Consider the following 21,367-nt stretch of genomic DNA (forward strand, 5'->3'; position numbering starts at 1 on the left):
CTCTGCAGATCTGCTGCTGGGGGCTGTTTGTGCTCTGCTGCTGAGGATGTGGCCAAATGGCTCCCACTATCAATAATCATGAGGTTCCCAGCCAGGCATGTGTGTGTGTGGGGCTCTGAGAACAAGAGCTCAAAATATGTTCAGTGGATTAACCCTATTTTTGCTTCCCTTTTCTTTCCTGTTCTCTACATGCACGATTAGATTTTTTAATTTTTCTTTCTGTGAAGATTATTTTACAGTGCATTTCATTTCAAATTAAAACCTAATTAAAACATAACCCATATAATAGAAATATCAAATTCTAATTAACATGTTCCTGAAAAAAAAAACATATTGCAGTATTTGAATAACAGCTTTGCAGTTATTCTTGGCATATGTTTTATTTGTGATAAATTAGTAAATGTACACGGTTTTGATCCATGATACATGGTTTTAATAGGGGCAAGCACAAATCGGTACGACTTTCTTTAGTGTGAACAAGATTTTGGTTAGCAAATACATAATGTAAAATAAAGGGATTCAGTGTACTGTACAACCCTTACAGTGACTATTCAAATAATTATCTGTCAAATCATTATTTTATTTAATAATAAAGTTACCAATTCCCTGAGCAGCAAATGACTATGCAGTATTTTTTTTTTTAAAGTTGTTAAAGAGTTTAGTAAAACAAAATAACCCTAAACAGATAAGGACTTATCCACCCTTTAGGGAATTCCTTTTTTGTTTATGCAATGTTTTTTTTCTATGGAAAAAGAGCGCTGAATGAATTAATCTTGAGCAGTAACAAAATATTGTGTTTAGAGCATAACTATTTAATGGATCCCACATGGGTAAACAAAAATGTGTTTTTATTGTATTTATTTTTTCAGATGAAAAACATACACAGGCTGATGGGATGCAGGTTGCTCAGCATAAACAGAAACCATAGTCCTCTAATCATGTCTTAGAAAGACAGACAGACAAACAAACAAACAGACAAAATGATGAGTAGTCAAAAGCAAGTTTGAAAATGGATCCAAAAACAAATTTAAAAGCATATGCAAAGCAAAAAAAGTGTCTTGTCTTACAGAATGGATGTGCAGCTGTCTAAGCAGAACTCCCTCATGTTACGCATGCTATTTCTGGCCTCCATTGATTTTTATTCATGTCATCAAGGTGAGGCAGGGGCAATTTAAAGGGATGGTTTACAAAAAAAGAAAGAACAAAAGAAAAGATATTTTGAAGAATGTTGATAACCAAACGGTTTTGGTTACCACTTACTTCCATTGTGAAAGTTATACAGGTTTGGAATGACATGAGGGCGAGTACATGATAACAGAAACAAGGTTAAACTATTCCTTTAAGAGGAAGACTGTAAGTAAAAAAAATACTTCATGTTCATGTGAATATCTATTTATCTATGTAACGGTGGAATACACTGGTTAATGAACCGTCAGGTTCAACCATCAAGTAAACCGTTGATTCAACCGTCAAGTAAAAATAATGCAATATAGACTGGATGACTTTATATTAGCCCTCATACCAAACTATGGCAGGTAGATTTGTAGTAGTGTGCGAGTCACCATGGAGAGATGCTTTGGGCCGCACACACAGGGGTGACGGTGGGATAATGAACGTGTGTGAGAAATAGGGCTGTCACTCTGCTGAGATAAAGATGCTCTCAGGAAATGTGACCTGATGTCAACAGATGAAGAGAGGTGTATATGTGTGAGGGCAAACTCATATGTTGTTTGGGCCATTTTTCCATCCTTCCTGCTTGATTTACTTCTTGACATCATACTGCTGTTTTCGGGCCATTCCCCAATAACTTACTGTCACTCTTTCCCTCGTGCTGGAAATGTCAATCTCTCTGCTCCTCTCAAACCCTTACAGTCTCTCCATTACTTACATTCACAATTTCACTTTGGGTATACAAACTGAAAATGGAATAGTAAAGGGATAGTTCACCCAAAAATGATATTTTGAGAAATGGCTCAGGGTTTGTTTTATTTTTTATTTTTATTTGTGTGTGTGTGTGTGTGTGTGTGTGTGTGTGTGTGTGTGTGTGTGTGTGAAAAATCCCATATCCTCTGAAAAACAAACATAAATCAAAAGCATGGGGTCAGTAAGATTGATAATAATAAGAAATGTTTCCTGAGCACCAAATCAGCATATTAGAATGATTTCTGAAGGATCATGTGACACTAAAACCTGGAGCAACGACTGCTGAAAATTCAGCTTTGCCATTACATAAATGAATAAAATAATAATAATAATAATAATTTACTTTTTAATAATAATTCGCAAATTGCTGTTTTAATAAAAAAAAAAAAAAAAAAAAATGCAGCCTTGGGGAGCACAAGAGACCTTTCAAAAACATTTAAAAATCATACCGACCCTAAACTTTTCAACGGTAGTGTATACACAATTTTTTTTAAAGCATACAAATAGAAATCATTGGTTAAATAGTAACACATGCACAATCTTTTAAACACTCATAGCTAGAAAGCTAGTCTGCTGCTCATGTAAAGAGATGTAAAGAGTAAAGAATGCCCCCTTTATGCTGTCATTGTATCATCCTACCTTTTCCTAATAGAAACATGAACTTATATACACACACACACAAACAAGCAGCTGCAAACAAGCAAGAATGCTCATATAGAAATGCGATGACAGACAAGCAAAGCCCAGTGCCGCTAGTTCACATAAGCTGTAGCAACATGTATTTCTAACCCCAGGCAACTAAGAAGAAATACAAACTATATATATATATATATATATATATATATATATATATATAAACAATACAAACTGACAGGCTTTAGCAAAAAATGCTGACAGGGCTGCACATACACTCATAAAAAAAATATTTATGACAATGTCGTACTGTATTTTTGAAATGCTTCATTCAGCACTTTGATGGCAGTTTTGAAAAATACAACAGTTCAAAAAAATATGCCAACAGAATGCAAAACAATGATTCGTTTAAAAGCCAATACTGTATATGCTCTATTTAATAGGCTGTCTAATCGATTGGGAACTTGTATGCACTTTCATGCAACTTTTCAGAATTGCACATTTGCTGTCAACAGAATCAATCTTAAAACGCTGCATGCTCTCCCGTTTGCTTCTCGCAATTATGAGAGAGAGAAAGAGTGACAGAGAAAGTGAATTGATTTTTCACTCTTTGCTAGTGGGGGTCATTTATCTCGTTTTGGTGGTTGCCAGTGGACGTTTGCACTGCTAGTGGCGCATGTAAAGGATCGAAGTGTCTGACAAAAGCATACATGTAAATCCTTACTTTTTACTTCTACCAGAGCAACATCAGCATGCAACATCAGCATACCTGATATACAATCTACACACAGGGTGTTTCAACACAAATAATTAAATTCCTAATAAAACATGCATTGGATGTGAATGCTTAAATGCTTAATATGGTAGATCTTGCCACTCAGGTTAGGTATATTATTATGGGTGCTCACAAAGAGAGTACAGCTTTTTACCTTCTAGCATTGTGGGAAATAAGAACCTGGTTACATTTCAGTAGGCAGTACACAAGACCTCTCGGGGGACCTAAAATATTTTAATGGTGAGAGCTCCAGCTTTATGTTTTCTTCTTTTGCAAAGACAATTTAATAATAAACCCGAAAAAGTTTTTCCTGTCTACAGAGGTTTGTTAAAGTTTTCAAATTAATTAAAGCCTATAGCGCCTCCACCACTTTTCTGACACAAATTGCTCACAAGTTCTTGGGAAAGTGCAATGACTATTTGTATATAAATATGCTTCTAGACATATTTTAATGTTACTTCTTGAAAAATGATGTTTGGAATTTCAACAGATTTCAAAGTTGGAACGATAACTTTCCCTCTTTGACCCACAGCTCACAGGCTTTGGCTTCCTCCTACTCGAGCAGACAAGCAGCATTGTGTTGTTCTTTGATCTGCCTACTTCATCTTTCTCCTTTTTTTTCTTTCTTTCCCTCTTTTTCCATCTTGGCTATCCTCATTTTTCCAAAGGCTGGAAGCTTCCAGAAGTGAATCTCTCAGATCAGAGGCATGAGAATGTTTAAGAAGTTACAGCTTGGAAAAACAGATCCCGTTTTTAAAGGAATCTTCTCCCACACCTGGCAACATTTCACTTACAACTTGAACTTGAAGTGCCCTCTGTTATCAGTAACTGCATGTGCTGTGCTGTCTTTTTTAGTTTTTTTGTTTTTTGTTTTAGAGGATATCTGGAAATGTGATAACATACTTGCTGGAAAAAAGTCTTGATAATCCATGCATTGAACATATCTGAAAATATTTGACATTTTGACATGGAAGTGCCATTGATTTAGCTATTTATTGCTTCAAGAAATGACAAATCGCTACTGCTACTGATTCTGCTTATGGATTAGTCTCCTAGATGTAGCCATTCAGTATATCATATGCAAGATATTATGTAATCAAGAGAAGCTGTTTTGAAAGCAATCACTATTGCTTTCCAAATCAGCATTTAATGGAAAACACTGTTCGTCCTCTTATAGCTCCTGAGGATAGATAAAAAAAGAAAGTAGAAGGAAGAAGAAAAAAAGAAAGGCCATTTGAAATGCAAAACTTCTCCAGCTCCTTCTAAGAGGAAATAACACAGTACAGAGTTCCCAAGGTCACATTCGTGTAGTTCGGTTCGTCTCTAAGGAACTGTGGGCAAGGCTCCTATTCCATTTCCGCTGATGGTGAAACATCTGATCGTTACGTCTCTAAAGGACAAAATAAGAACCACTGAGGACAATCCCATCTAAGCCAACACTGAACTGTGTCTTTTAAGACTATAAGGATGAACCTACACAGCAGATTTCATGTAAAAATGCATATGCAGTAAACATACAGGCACGCTGTTGACTCTAGAAGGAATAAAAAATAACATTTGTTGCAACAATATCTAATTGCACCTGCTAATATCTTTTAAGGAAAACACAAAACAATGACTGTGATCTACAACGGGAGAAAGCCTGCGATGATAGGCTATACTTAGAAATATGACCAAACATACTTGTAAAATCATGAATATATATATTTTTTTTACATTTTAATAAGGAGGACTGCGATTCTGGTACTGAATAGCAATAAAATCTATAGGGGATCATTTTGTTCAAATGAAGAGTTACTATTCTTTCTCAGCCACAGAGGAAAGCAAATGTCCACATGCTGTGAGTGTGAACCATAAATGCTTCATGTACTGGCATTGTCAGTGGTTTTCTAATTGACACTGTTTTAACCAGCATGGATCAAGCCCTGGGAAAGCAGCTTGTTTCTAATTTCACAATTACACAGTGCCTAAAATAGAAACTATCATCATGCTCCTAACCTGTAGGCGTAACACTGCCCTTTTTCTGAACTTAAATGGAATATTCTGAGTCATAAGTAGGTCAGATGTCTGAAGTGCATTTACTTTATGGTATTGAATTTACGTAGCTTAGACAGTGAGAGATCAGGACATTCAACAAGAACATTCTAAAACATTAATAATTCAACAAAATGTTATTTTTAATCAATATGAACTTTTAATAACAATGATAAATGTGTCCTCTTTTAGAAAACGGGTCCAGCTAGTGCACAAACAAAGAGGAGATCCCTATATATCATAAAGGCATTTGGCTCTTTTAACTTAAAGGCTCCATTTTACTCATAACAATTTCTCCCATTCATTTTTTCCTCTTAAGCTTCCTCTTAACTATTAACAAATTGATTCTATAATTAGCATAGAAAATGAGAACGAGAGAAATGTCTATTTGTTCTCACTTTGTGGTCTGGAGTTCAGTTAGCAGTAATCTGCAACAGGAAGCATCTGGCACCCTGAGGATCTTCCATAGTGAAAAATCTGATACCTTTTCAAAAGGCCAAAGCATAGCTAGAGGCAATGCAGCACATTGCATCTATATCTATTTTTCTTTATCACTCTGTCTTTCGCGTGCTCTTAAATCCAGTGATGCCATCTTATTCTTATCAGAGCTGCTCTCTGAAGCAATTTCAGTTCCCCACTCATGTCGCTATCTGTTTTCTTACTGTTCTTTCCTTCTGTGTCAAATCCATTTTGATTCTCAAACCGTCTCAATCTGTTGTTCTAGATAGCACAGGTTGGATGAGGGTTTTATTTCAGACAGGAAAGATTTGTAATCTAAATAGAGCAACTGGATGGTTGGAACCGCAGGAGAAAAGCAGGTGGCCAAATACTTTCTCTGTGGTGGTTACCAAAACTCTGACTTATCTGAATGAAAAACAGATTTGTTTTCCTAAATTATAGCTCGAATTCCTTTTCTACAAGGTTTTTGCTGTTAGATCGTGAGAAAGGGCACATATTGTATCTAAGATGTGGCTGTGTAAACTTCCTCCTTCGCAGCTCCGTGAAAAACAAAGCCAAAGAAATGTTTCTACACGTCAAAAATGAAGAGAATAAACACACGATTGCGATGGTTTGTGTGTGATTTTCATGCAATTTGCTGTATATTCATCTGAATAAAGAATGTTTACAGGATACATGCTAAGCAGGTGTTGCGCTTAGCTCCATATAAAATGCTGTAAAATAACAAATTTCAACAACATTATATGACCAAAATCGCAATCGGAAGTTATTACAAACACTCATTGGTGGTTTAAAGTGAATTTTGAGTAAAAGTGTAATATTAATCTTTTAAATTATGTTATGTAGCTTGATGCTAATTGTAGCTCTAATGCACCTGCCACGCCAGGAACGATATCTATTTCACGATTGTTTTTTATCCCAGTGTTTTTTAGAGTGTAATGCACATGCAGCTGTTTGTGTCACCAATGGTGATCAAACAACAAAAGAGAAAGAGAAAATGACTTGTAGCTTTAACAAAGAAAAAATTGTATTAATAGTTATATTTCATTTATACAGTGAAGACTGTTATTTTACATTAGAATATTCCATTTCTGTACCTGAATACTGTTAGATTTACCTAAAAAACATAAAGCACAAATATTAGATGAAAAACTTAAAACTTACAAAACTTAAATAAAAATGGTGCCTAGTAGAAATAAAATAAGTTTAAGAAATAACATTCCTAAAACTGAAATAGAAATAAATAACTATATATATATATAAATTACAAAAGTAAAACTTGGATTAAAATATAAATGAATATATAAAGATAAAAGTAATTCAAAATATGAATACATATTTTAATGGTATATAAATAATACTAAAATAGCTAAAAGCTGCAAAAGTCTGTTTGGAAAGCTGCAAACACAGATAGAGTGTTAGAAATGTTCCAGACGTGATATAAAAGTGTTATCAAAAATATTGGCAATCTTGGAACACCACTGGTCTATTTCAAATTAGACAACCAGAACTAACAATTCTTATAATCCCATTCAAATAAACAATACAAAAATACAGTACACTGTAAAAAAAAAAAACGTAAAAAAACGGCAATTTTCTGGCAGCAGGGGCGCCAGAAAATTTCTGTTAAAAAATGGAAAAATACTGTAAAAAAATGGTAATTTCTTCCCGTTGTTTTTACGGAAAAAAACTGTATATTTAACATTGGATTTCAGTAATATGATATAATGTTAATTTACCATCCTATTGAAATATTAATATCTGTTTTGTACACTGATAACCACCAATCACAGCAGTGATGAAAGTCACATGATCAATCAAAGCTCAACACAAGCAGTTCTTCCACAAGAAAGTTAATACTAATATATATAGAAGCTGCACAGTGTCATTCACACAAACATTAAACATCATCATGGTAACACATGAAATTTTAAAAATGCAATAAACATTAATTTAACAACATTAAATGTAACATAAACCCCTAATGTACATAACTGATTTGAAAAAACGAAGAAAACTATGAAGAAACAAACATAGTTATTTCAACAAAAATACATCAAATGTGAAGTGTCACAGGGAATTGTGGGAATGTCAATTTACGGTTTTTCACTGTAAATTATACAATGAGTTGTTTTTTCACTTTCAAAAACTGTAAATTTAACGGTATGTTACAGTAAAATTACATTAAATGTACCGTTAGATCTATCACAGTTATTTACCGTAAATAGTACGGAAACTTTCTGTTAACCAATTAACAGTTTTTCACTGTAGCATTCTTACAGTCTTTTACCGTTAAAATTACGATAATTTTTTACAGTGTATTTTAAATGAAATGAGCAAAGAAAACAAGTTTTAGGAAACAATAACATCTCGAAATGAAACAATGCATTTTAAAAGATAAAGATTAATAGATGTGAGAACATGATCAGCTTTGGAAGTGTTGGTTCCATCTGCACAGCTGTAAATTATGACTATCCCTTAGGATTAGTGTCTAATCAGTTTCAGTGCTTTCCTCTGCATTCATTTAGCAGGATGAGACCACTCTCAGTCAAGCTTTCTGCTTTGCGGAGCAATTTACGTCTCTTCATTAAAGTACTATCAATGCAAAATATCAGGCTGCAGAAACACAAGGTTTGTGTTCAAGTACTGCTCAGTGGGTGATGTTACACATAAAACAGTAATAGCGATATGTTGTGGTGTCTGTTAGGAGTTATTAAGACAGGAGGAGAGAACTTCATCCATCTTGTTTACTCATCACTTCTGTTCTCCACACATTATGTCATTACACAACAGTCCAGACTTCCTCTTCAAAATAGCAGTCACAATACAATTGACTCACGAAGATGTACTACATACACATCATGTCATCGGATATGCAGGTTATAAGAACGAAAGTAAGACCAATGCTACAGTCCAAGGAAAGATTGGCAAAAAAGTTGCTGTGGAAAAATAAAATGGCTCTCATTTTGTCTCATCTACTGCACATCTGTCACATCTGGCAAAGAGTTTGTTGCTGCTCTCGGTATGGGGATTATACTTAAACAGATCACAAGAATAACCACCATAAAAGGTTTTCTTAAATTAAAAGAAACATTTTTGCTGCATTTGATTGCTTTATTAATATGAAACATATTTCAGGTGTGTATTTACAAGGCCGGCACTGGAAGTTACTCCAGGGTGCAATAATAATTAAGAGGTTGAAAAAATTGGAAGAATGGGGAAAGAAATGACTAAGTCTGCTATGGTAAATTAGAAAGAATGAGAAACAACAGGATGTGGAGGGCAACATTTAAGACATTGTGACCAACTTCAAAGATGATCATGCCAATTTTCTCAATATTTTTTTAAATCTTGCCCACAGGTATGAATCACATATCGTCAAACAAGCTTTTAATTTATACCATGGATTAATGCATGTTATCAGCTGATTTTACAGTTCCTCAGATTCAATTTCAGTGAAGCCAAGAGCAAACTATATGTTAAACGGCTAATCAAACAGTTAATCTTTTTATTTCAATTAATCATTGAAATTATTGAATTTTTGACATTTTACATTTACATTTTAAGGCTTTTTCCTGAATTGCCTCAAATGTAATGCAACTAAATCAATGTAAAAAATAAATAAATAAATTAAATTAAATTTCCTGTTAAAAAAGGTTACACTTTATTTTAAGGTGTCCTTGTTACAGTGTAATTATACATTTACTTACTGAGTAATATCAATTAACATGTACTTACTATAGGGTAAGGGTTAAGGAATAGGGTTTGTTTAGGGGTAGTTCCTTGTAATTATGCAGAATTTACTGTTATTACTACAGTAAGTACAGGTAACACTGTAAAAGGACACTGTAAAATAAAGTGTAAAAACAAACCAAAACACTGGCAGCCGTGGTTGGCAGAAATTCACCGTAAAACATATTGTGACAATGTTTACGGTATTACGAGATGGCATTTTGATTGTGTATTTACAACTTATAACCATATTGCATTAAGTGATAGTATACCAAGCTACCCAAACTACCAAAAATGTTGTTTTTTATATACCTTAAAATTTACTGATAACCACCATGATAATACAGCTGGAAAAACAGAAAGCCACATAACAAATTCATTGTAAGTGGGTCACAGGTTCATACATGCAAAGACAAAAAACCATCAGGGTAACATGCAATAAGCATTAACAAAATAACCCAAAACACCTTAATTTACATTACTAATAACAACAACAAAAAAATAACCAAGACTATTTTAATAAAATATAATCATATGTGATGTGTCATGCAGAGACTTCTGGGAATGTCATTTAAACATTTTTTTTACAGTATTTTACATTAAAATGAAATATAAACCATTCACAGTTTTTCACCATATGATAAGGTAATTTACAGTTAACCAGTTAAAAATTTCTTACTGTAGCTTTTAAAGATTTGATGAAATGACACAAATCCAATATATTTTGTTATTCTGAATTGTTAATATTATAAGCTGTCAACTGCACTTTTTCATGCCAATAACCCATTCCTCAATCAAAAATACAAGTAGCAGGTGTAGACATCAAAGACAAATGAAATAAGAAAAAGCTGTAAGATGCAACACAGCAAAAGACGTTCATCGTGTATATATTAATGTTCAACACCTCATGACTGACAAATCTACTATGTTGGCAAGCAGCAAATCATCTGACAAGAAGCTTTAAACATCTGACAATATGAAAGCTCATAACATCTGTTACAAAACTTTAGTTTCTGGCTGTTGCCAGCATGCCAGCATTTTACTAAGTTACATACTCTCATAACAAAGACATATACAGAGAAGCTTGGTGCCAGACAGGACATTAATAAAAAAGGATTAGCCTACTTAAAAACATATTTACATATGACCTACATCTCTGACACTACAACACCCCCAACAGTCTGGATACATTATTGGAGCCCACTGAGAAATAGTATGGCTCTAACAGGGCTGTTTCTACACACCACATTAGAATGTGCATACTAAAATTTCAGCATTTGTAAGATGGTTGTTCAATGTGTTATTTATTCTTTTTTTCTCTGTATCTGAAAGCACTTCAGCTGACTTCTACTGTAAGAGCCATATTTCATACTTCAGAATATATATTTTCATATTTTAATTATGTAAATTTGTTATAATAATTACGGTGGAATTTATTTCTTTGGTTTATATTCTTACTGCTCATGTTCAGTGACATAATTTTTGTAGCGCATGTGGAAAGTTATTGACACATTTGTAAAAAGTTCAGATGCACAGTGGGAGAACACAAAGCTTTTAACCGTGTATAGTTTTGTAAAATAGCATAAGTGGTTATTAAGTATATATATATATATATATATATATATATATCTCAGTTGTTAAAAGAAGGTTGTTGCACAAGAGGATTATGATGTAAGAAGACTGAACGAAATGCGATTCTTTGTTGACTTGGAAAATAAAAGTCTGCTAGTCATGGATACAAGATCAGAAGATACGCTTCAAAACTTGTGGTATAACTAAAAGACAATCACATGATCACGTTACGTACAGCAACATTAGCTCTCCTGGAGACTGCTGATGTCACTGCATATCTGAGAGTGCAAGGAATGCAAGATTTCACAGTATGGGACAGATTATATCTATAAAGACCTCTATATGCAGCCCAAGCTGTGCAAATGTGAACGAGAATGAAGGCGAATGTAAAAAAAGATGATTTGAGCCCATTAATAAATGTATACATTTATGGTAAAACCCAACTCATGTAGCACTAACTGTGTCTTTCTAATCCAAAGTGTAAATCTTTATGACAACATAAATTGTTATGAAATGATCATGAAATATGTAGGAAGAGTATGTTTTGACAGTTGCGCAAGTGTCTTTCTATTGCTTAAAACAGAAAAGAATTCAGACAAAAACATCCAAAAGCAGACGCAAACAGAAATTATTGCCTAAAGAGGTCAGAAGGTTTCAACTCCTCCATTCAGCATCTGTGTAGACCTCTTTTCCAAGCTTCTCTATCTGCAGGTTCTCTACGGGCTGAAGATGAGGAAAAATACAACATGCATTTGCTCTTCTAAATATTCAGTATTCGTCAGTATTACCAATACAGTAGGCAAAAAATACCCAGATGACACACTTCATCTGCTGAGATTCTGAAGTGTGCCACCAGTAGACAATCTGCTATCCCATGAGTCTATAGAAGCTGAGGAGCTGTCAGACTTAAGAGTTTGGAAAAAAAAATGGTGGTATGGTACACTAAAAAAAATTAACTAGGAAGGTTGTAGACTTTACATAATATATTTATATTTAGTTTACTTATAATAATTGTGTTTGTTGACTTGAAATGTTTTTTTCTATTAAGGTCCACGTAATTATGTCTCAACTTAACAGTACAAAATCCTAACGTGTTGTCTAAACACAAACCATTTATGTTAAGTAAAAAAATTCTTACATCCAGAGGGTGGCAGTATAGTGCGACGCCAACTGCCATTTTGCCCTAACTTAATTTGATTGTGTTCAATCTGCTTAATATGTAAAATTTAAGTTTACTTAATCTGTTTGTGTTGGATTATATGAATGATTTGTGTTGCATTAACTGAAACTGGGCAGTGCTTGTTAGTTCCCAGCATGTTTTGCATATGGTTGAATTAAGAGAGAATAAATGTTAAAATTAAGTGTTATTTTATGTTTTTTTGAGAAAATGAGAAAAGGGGAATACTTGATAGTGTGTAATTGTGTTTAATGTTCAATTACGTTGGAATTATTAGAACCATTTAAAATACAGTGGGTTACCATTGTGGAGAAGTGTGGAGCATTTTGTTTGGCTGTGGACTGATTTGATTACTTTTAACTGCTTTGATTGAAGGAGCATGTAAATCTTAGCATTTAAGATGCTAATATGTGCTACTGCTAGCAAATAGCTAGCTATAGCCTATTCATTTAATTATGTGTCACTAAAATAAATAAAATATGAATGGGTGAATGAAAATAACAAACACATAAGTTGAATGCAAATTAAGTAAATTAGTTGGGCTGACACTATTAAATTAAGCTGTGTCCAACCATAGTAAATAAGTTGAATCAACCTTAATAAATTAAGTTGACCCAACGTAAGTACATTAAATTGGAATAACAGAATTGCATAATGCTGAAATAAAGCAAGTTAATCATGTGGAAATCATTTCCATGATTTTTTTATGTTCATTCAAAGAGTTATTTTTTTTAGTGTAATTTAGTGCAACCCAAAGGGCCATGTGTCTTTCACTGGTCTAGGACACAATCAGAAGACAGTATGTGCCTGGATAGATCCCACAAATTGAACTGAACATTTGTTCAAGAGATCAACCACAAGAACATACTTAAAACCAGCATTTTTCTTTGAACATTCACATGCACTCTTACACACAGCAGTACGCGGGTACTCATGCTCACAGTGGAACTGATTTACTGATATTGCACTCGATTCACTGATATGCAGCAAAGCTTATTTACATTCCTAACTCTCAATTCGACCCATTTTGTGCTGCCCTCACTGATAGACAGCAAGAGAAAATAGGATGACAGCTCAGAGCTTAACATCCACAACCCCTCAATTCCACAAACTCTCTCAGCTCTCAATACAGAGTTAATGCACTTTAAACTACCGTTCAAAAGATTGGGGTGGGTAAGATTTTTAAATTTGTTTTTTAAAAGCAAGACTGCATTTATTTAATTAAAATACAGTAAAACGTAAAATGTAATTTTATTCCTGTGATGGCAAAGCTGGATTATCAGCATCATTACTCCAGTCTTCAGTGTCACATGATCATTCAGAAATTATTCTAATATGCCGATTTTGTCCTCAAGAAAATAAATCTTATTTTTAATAATAATAATAATAATAAAATGTGCTTTGAAATATGTCAAAATACGTTCAAGTATATTTGGAACAGCGACTGTCAAACAAAACAAAAAAACACCTTAAAAGCATCATAGAAATGTCTGTAAAACGCATGCATTAAATTCCAAGTCTTCTAAAGTAATATGAGAGCTTTGTGCGAGTAAAAGAATGAAAGTCCTCATTCGTTGAAAATCTTCCCTTGAAAATCTTGCTTGACAGCTGTGGTCACCATTCACTTTCAGTGTATAGAAAGAAGTAAAAAGAAATTCTTACAGGTTTCAAAACTCATGAGAGTAAATTATGAAAATATTTTCATTTGTGGGTGAACTATACCTTTATTATGAGTTTTATGCTTAACAAAATCATGGTGTGAAACAGACTTGGGGCCTCTTTGAGGTCAAAGTGTTTCTACCATCTACACATTCACATCCACTGGACCCTCAGGGATTTCCACACATGAAAACACAATAAGAGTAAAAGTCCGGTCAGCTCTTGTGGTTCTTATACAAATCAAAGTTTACATTGAGAATATGAGATCCATGGAGTAGCCAATATGCAACTACAATTAACTTGTCAGAAGATTTTCCTTTGAGTTTTCAATTTTCCTTTCTTAGACAGATCTTTCTGTGTTCACATGGTCTCATACTACTTTTTTTTTTTTATGCACATATGAGGAATACATTTAAAGGGCAGGAGCCGATTATATTAGCCATTGTTTCCATCTCCGTTATGAGAAATGTCCTTCAGCAGAAAACAATGGACAAGGAATCGCCCTCACAAAGCCTCACATGTGAAGCCCCAAGAGACCTCCCTATGCCAAATTCCATAACCTCCACAGAGAGCTTTCTAGTGCCCACCACCTCAGACATCCAAGAAACTAAGGAATGTGCAATATTTTAGCGTAACAGTAATAGTCGAGAGACTTAAAACATATCAGGTATAAGTACCGCAATATGTCTCTCTGTTGTTTCCATTAAAGGCCTGTTTCAGAGATCAACCAGGCCATGGAATTACAGTCACTGGTGCAAGAAGCCCACATGACTGATCACAAGAGCAAAAACATGTCTGTTTATTTATCTAATGTCCACTGGCTTTACAAGATTTTACTATAAGATGAGAATAATAAAATAAATAAATGCATGCACGGATAAAAATCTATAAAACATAAATATACAAATCTATCATAATTACTATTAATAAATAAATAAACAAATAAATAAATACATGCATAAATTATAGACATGGATGGATGGATGGATGGATGGATGGATGGATGGATGGATGGATGGATGGATGGATGGATGGATGGATGGATGGATGGATGGATGGATGGATGCTTGGGCTACAACAACACAGGGTCAGCAAAATCACATAGAAAGGCTCGGTATTTCTGAGTCTTAGAATGATGGTAAACTTGAAGAAAATCTTTAGGGAGTCAGAGCTCCTGGGTGGCCCTTAGGTCACATGTTTAATGTACCTCTGCATTCCTGAGAACATCAAACAGCCTGTAGGCTATCAGGAAGACATTACATGTGCAAAGAAAGGCAGTGAGCCAATTATACAATGACTTTCAAGGGGGTTGGCAATTTTAAAGGCATTTAATCTTTCTTCTTTAACTCTGGAAAACTATGAAAATGTAAAGGCAATTTTTAGCGAGCAATCTTTCGAAGTTCCTGTTGCAACACAAATTGTAATTTTACACAATTAGCAGTTAGCACAATTAGCTAAATAAATATCTATTTTGTCTATTATGTTTGCTGAGTATGTCAGGCATATGGGCCCACCAGGACTCAGGGAGGGGAAATCAACACTTTGGAATTTTTCTTTTATTTTTTATCTTACATAAACACCATAGTTTAACCATTGATAGTGTTTTTTTTCCCTCCCAGCCATGTAAAGAATGAGGTTTGTCAAGATAGCCTACATAAGGGTGGTTAAAATTGCAGCTCTGCAATGATAAATTATTCTGTTTCTGTGTTTAGACGCATGTTGTGATGTTCAGCTGCGTTTGATATTTATTTGTTTTCAGTGCCTTCTGGAATGTAATTATTTAAAAAAAATTACCATTAGTGTCAAAATGATTAAGATGTCCGATCAAATCAAAGAAGTTGAGGCTTTACTGTTCACAGAAGCCGAACATGAATAAAGTACAATTCGGGTTCCGAAAATATAAACTATTTTCTCCATAACAAAACTTAAACCTTTAAAGACAGCCCTACGGTGAGCTATATGAGGTTGTTAATTGATGGTATTAGCTTCTGTTGAAGCTGTGCCCACATTGTTTCAACTTATTTTTAGAATAATTTAGTTTAACATCAGAATTTTAGTGAAAACTTACATTAACCATGATGCTGTTCAGAAAATTACATGAATCAGAAAGTGGAGCTCTATAGCTCCATCCACTCCCAAGTAGCACTGCGAATTACGTTTTGTCCCTACGCTGTAAAAATACTTATTTGTATAGTAGGCCTAATATAGATGCATATTTTGCAATAAACTTAAACATATACAGTTGTAATCAAAATTATTCAAGACCCATTGCAAATCAGGTTTGTTGGCAAAATTTACAGACTTTCAGCTGTTTGCAATGAACAAATCAAACAAAAGTAATTGTTTTGCACAACACAACAAATTTTTCAAGTGGTTTCCACAAATTCAACTGAAAATGCAACTTTTAATGACCCTGCAGTCTCAAAATTATTCAACCCCCTGAATAGAATCCCTCACAACACCACAAATCTGCAAAACATGTGTTGTGTTCAACAATCAAGGGATCATTAGTTGCACCAGGTGTGATTGAGCTAGAACACATAAAATATCTGAACTTGCTAGGTTTGTTGGTTTGTCACGTTTGACTACATTTTAGAAATATGGCTAAGTCAAAACAATGTTCCAAAAAGTCATCGCCCTTCACAAACAAAGAACAGGATACAAACATTTAGCGAAGGCACTAAATGTACCTAGAGACACCATTGGAAGCATAGTTTGCGAGTTCAAAGTTAAAGGAACAGTGGTTACACTATCTGGACGGGGCAGAAAAAGGAAGCTATCATGGCTGCAGTGAAGGCAGGTTCAGAGAAACCCTTGAGTGACTGCAAAAGACCTGCAGCAAGACTTGGTGGCAACAGGCACTGAGGTTTCAGCTTGCACAGTAAGGCTTGTACTAAACGCAGACAGTTTCCATGCCAGAACTCCAAGACTACACCACTACTGACCCAAAAGCAAAAGAAATGTGCTCAAAATCATATAAATAAGCCACAGAAGTTTTGGGATTCTGTTCTGTGGAGCGATGAGACAAAACTGGTCTCATCAGTTTTGGTCCTATGGATCAGTGGTATGTCTGGAGGAAGAAGAATGAAGCATATGCTGAAAAGAACCCTCTGTCTACAGTTAAGCATGGTGGCGGCTTGGTGATGCTCTGGGGCTGCTTTGCATCCTCTGGCACTGGAAACCTGCCGCGTGTGGAAGGCAAGATTGATTAATTGAAGCATCATGAAATCCTAGGAGAAAACGTCATGCCATCAGTGAGGAAGCTGAAGCTTGTGTGTCATTGGATCTTCCAACAGGACAATGATCCCAAGCATACCTCAAATTCCACCAAGGCTTGGTTGCAGAAGAAGTCCTGGAAGATTCTACAGTGACCATCACAGTCACCTTAAATCTCTGGTGGGATTTGAAAAAAGGTGGTTGCAGCACGCAAACCCAAGAATATTACTGAACTGGAGGCCATTGGGCTAAGATTCCTCAGAAACGCTGCCAGAATCATAACATCAAAAGGGTGTTCTACTAAGAACTAAAGATGCTTGCCATTAAGGGGTTGAATAATTTTGAGACTGCAGAAGACATTAAAAGTGGCAAATTTCAGTTGCATTTTGGGAAACCACTTGAAAATTGTATAGTGTTGAGCTATTTCAATTACTTTTGTTTAATTTGTTCATTGCAAACAGCTGAAAGTCTGTACATTTTGCCAATAAACCTGATTTGCAATGGGGCTTGGATAACTGTATAGCCTATATATATATATATATATATATATATATATATATATATACATATACATATACATAAATAAACATTTTTAAATGAGTACCTAGTACAGGTTATTTAAATTTTACTTTCGTTTTCAAGGACTTTTTTGCTTCTCTTAGTTGTTTCCTTCGTTTCATTTTCCCGCTCTTTGTTGGTTTGTATGGTTTTTGATTAACCCGTTTAATCCCAAATTTTTCCCAGACACAAAAATATCCAAATCATGTGTCATTAGTATCCCTTTGTAACAATCAATCATAATTTTTTGAAATTTTCATGGAAAAGTGTGTGAAAAAGTGTGTTATATGATCGGTCACAATTGTGACCGGTGGGATACTGTGTTAACAACCATTGGACAGACTGAATATAGGTCTATTTGACCTGTGCAGTGTGTTTGTGTGTGTGTGTGTGTGTGTGTGTGTGTGTGTGTATGTGTGTGTGTGTTTCTGTGTGTGTGTGTGTGTGTGTGTGTGTGTGTGTGTGTGTGTGTGTGTGTGTGTGTGTGTGTGTGTGTTTGTGTTTGTGTGTGTGTGTGTTTGTATCAACCATTGGACAGACTGAATATAGGTCTATTTGAACTGTGCAGTGTGTGTGTTTTTGTGTGTGTGTGTGTCTGTGTCTGTGTGTGTGTGTGTGTGTGTGTGTTTGTGTGTGTTGTATCAACCATTGGACAGTCTGAATATAGGTCTATTTGACCTGTGCAGTGTGTTTGTGTGTGTGTTTGTGTGTGTGTGTGTGTGTGTGTGTGTGTGTGTGTCTGTGTGTAAAATTAGGTAGAAAGTTAGGTAGCAGCAGAAAGTAAGGTAGGCAGTTAGCCTATATGTATTAGTATGTAGATACAATGGGTTATACTACCGGTCACTACTGTGACCGTTGACATGTTTGTGAGTGCTATGACCACATTAAAAAAAGTTGAGTAATTGCAAATGCATATATCAATACTAGACACCTTAAACATGATGTGTACCAAAAATCTATGTCCTATCTTTATGTTAACATACTTTACTAACATATTCTTTGGGAGCTTTCTTGCTGCCATCCTCTTCTCTTGGCACAAACAGGAAGTAAACAGCTCTGGTCATGTGACAATTTACAGTAAACATGCGACACTGCACATATTTCATTGAGACCCTTTATTATTTCAATATCTGCTGGAAATGCATTGATAGATCATTTAGTAAAATTTTTATAGCCTTAGAAATGAAACATTTTTTTACGGTCACTTTTGTGACCGGTGGGATTAAATGTTAGCACACCTGTTCATCTTTGAGTTATTTATCCTTATGTATTTAAGTCCCTCAGTTCATTCAGTTCATTGTCCAGTATTGTTTGTGCATGGCACGCTGTTTCGTTGTGTTTTATAATTTTGGATTACCTTCTTCTGTGTTATTTAATAAAAATCTCCTATGTTTCTCTTCGTCAACCTTGTAGATAAATACATGGCAATTTCTCGTTTTTAATTCGATGTTGTTTGCAATGCTTCATGGGATTGGGATTTTGTCCCCTTAATATAACCAATAAGTACACAGACTTGTAACTTTTTATTTTTGTCAGATTTTCAAAAACTTAAAAAATAAATCCTAGTTCTATTATCTTTTAAATTATATATCTTTAATAAATGCAATAAAAAGCGCCCATTGGCAGTGTTGCTATATGGTTACCTCATCTGAAGAATGCAGGCCTGTTCATTAGCGTCTATTCGGCTACAGGTCAAAACATCCGCTGTGACTAACTTCTAATCTAGATTTTACCTTTATTTAAACTTTTGAAACCCCTGAAGACCCCCAAACCGGTTGTTTTGACTTCCTTTAATGGGGTACATGGCCTTAATTAGGGGGATTTGTCCCCCCACCCCGAATGCCTCATAATCTGCACCCTTTGCAAAGGAAATGACCGTCTGTACTCTGTAATGAGATAATATTTTGTTTTATTTTGTTCATATCAATATCAGTTTTGTTCCTGCATAAACTGATTGTGGGTGAATTTCAGGTTAATTGGGACACTTTCCCAGTCATCATGTGCTTCAAATAATCAAATCGTGTTGCTACAGTCAATGTGCAGTTTAGAAAATGCACTGCTTAATAAAGCTACATGTGTTATGTACAAAATAATATATGCACACTGACCAACCCATAGCATCTGAATAGAAAAACACTCTCTCGGTTGCGACTGAAACTGGCAGGAAAGCGCGCTCTGCACACAGATCAAACAGGGAACCTTTCTGCATGACAGCTAGGATCTCGCCTCGTGCATCGTAGGATATTAGAGAGATCTCTACCAGCTGAGCTCACCGTCTCTGGATGGCAAAATGAGCCAGCAAATGAGCAAGCCTCCATCGCGAAATAACCAAGCCTGAGCTATTGACTGCAGACGCGCGAGATCTAGCAGCCCAGCGTCACGAGCGCAGTGCTGCACTACGGCACAATCAAACGGTCTCGCATCTCTTCCAGATTGACACATAGTAACAGCCAGCTGGTCGACATTACGACAACCCAGCGGGGAGGTAAACTGAAACATCACAGCCAAGCGCGAGATGAGACTATTTGTGCAATGAGACATGGGCTTCCCACATAGGCAGCATTAATAATGGCCAAATGACCAATGCTGTCAAGGTGGCCAGCTCACTATAAAAATAGCCAGGTCTGAAATAAGGGATCTAGTTTCTGGACAACCAATCTAAATAATTAAATCATTAGTAGAAAAACAGCACACACTAAGGCTTCCTGAAATGCTCAACAAGAAATGAAAGGGTGGATTTAAGGGAGGGTGTGTGGGATCTACTGTATAGAGGTGTGCTGTATTTTCCAGAGGTAAACATGTAAAAAGTTGAATAATGAAGCTGACAGAAGAGGAATGCATTATCTCACATCACTTACCTCAGTCTCTGGGGGACCCTTATGTTTTTCCTACAGGCACTGCAGAGGTAAGGCAGACCTTCAAGGAAATCCAGCACAAGGAGGAAGCCGCAAGCAGCTGCGACGGCGGTAGAGGCACTCCTCACTCCCCTACACACACACTCACAATCTGAGGCTGTGATACTGTTGTTATTGAGATTTGTGGAAGGGGACGGCAGAATGCTCTCATAACAAGCGCTATACTGTGAGCCTGAACACACCCCTCCCACAGAGCTCATCCAATAGCAGGGTCAGACACACACAAGCACACACACACACACACACACATCAGTAGTCAACACCCCCCCCCCATCCAGCTTCCCCATCACATTCAAATGCTATAGGATTAAAGTAGTAGAGCATGGCTGCTAAAAGATTAAACTGGTGTTTAGCCATATTGCCTATATGCTGCTTGAGCTCTGCATCAAGAATTGACATCTGTGTGTGTGTGTGATCCAGCCGGTGTGTATGGTGTGTGTGTCACTGACACTGAGGTAGTGTGGTAAAGTGATTTAAAAAACAGCACACCGCTCAGCTGGGGCTGAAAGAGTGCAGGACATGCCTCTCATTCTTTGAGCGCGCTGCTCTATTTCTCTGTGATTCCAGACTCAAAAGCTTCATCCCAGGGCTGTTTTGCCTCTGACAGTAACTGTATTCTACAAGGCTTCATGGTTAACACTGTAGGGGAATAAAAAGAGGCGCATTTCTTGTAAGCACAGATATTATACATTTTAATACAATAATTTATATTTG

The 21,367-nt window shown here is 35.6% G+C and overlaps 1 protein-coding gene across 2 annotated transcripts in view; it reads right to left on the reverse strand.

Annotated features, from left to right (window-relative positions):
* The window catches only part of kank4 (KN motif and ankyrin repeat domains 4), a 60,386-nt gene extending 39,290 nt beyond the window's left edge, over window positions 1–21,096 (reverse strand). Inside the window, exon 1 of one of the 2 annotated variants that reach the window (XM_084128429.1) lies at window positions 20,597–21,096. The gene's annotated coding sequence lies outside the window, so the exon portion shown is untranslated. Of the gene's footprint in view, window positions 1–20,592 lie in introns of both variants that reach the window. The other variant, XM_084128432.1, reaches the window with a different exon arrangement.
* Between the last annotated feature and the right edge of the window lie 271 nt (window positions 21,097–21,367).

Source organism: Abramis brama (genome assembly GCF_963993115.1).
Source record: "Abramis brama genome assembly, chromosome: 11".
Taxonomy (NCBI): domain Eukaryota; kingdom Metazoa; phylum Chordata; class Actinopteri; order Cypriniformes; family Leuciscidae; genus Abramis; species Abramis brama.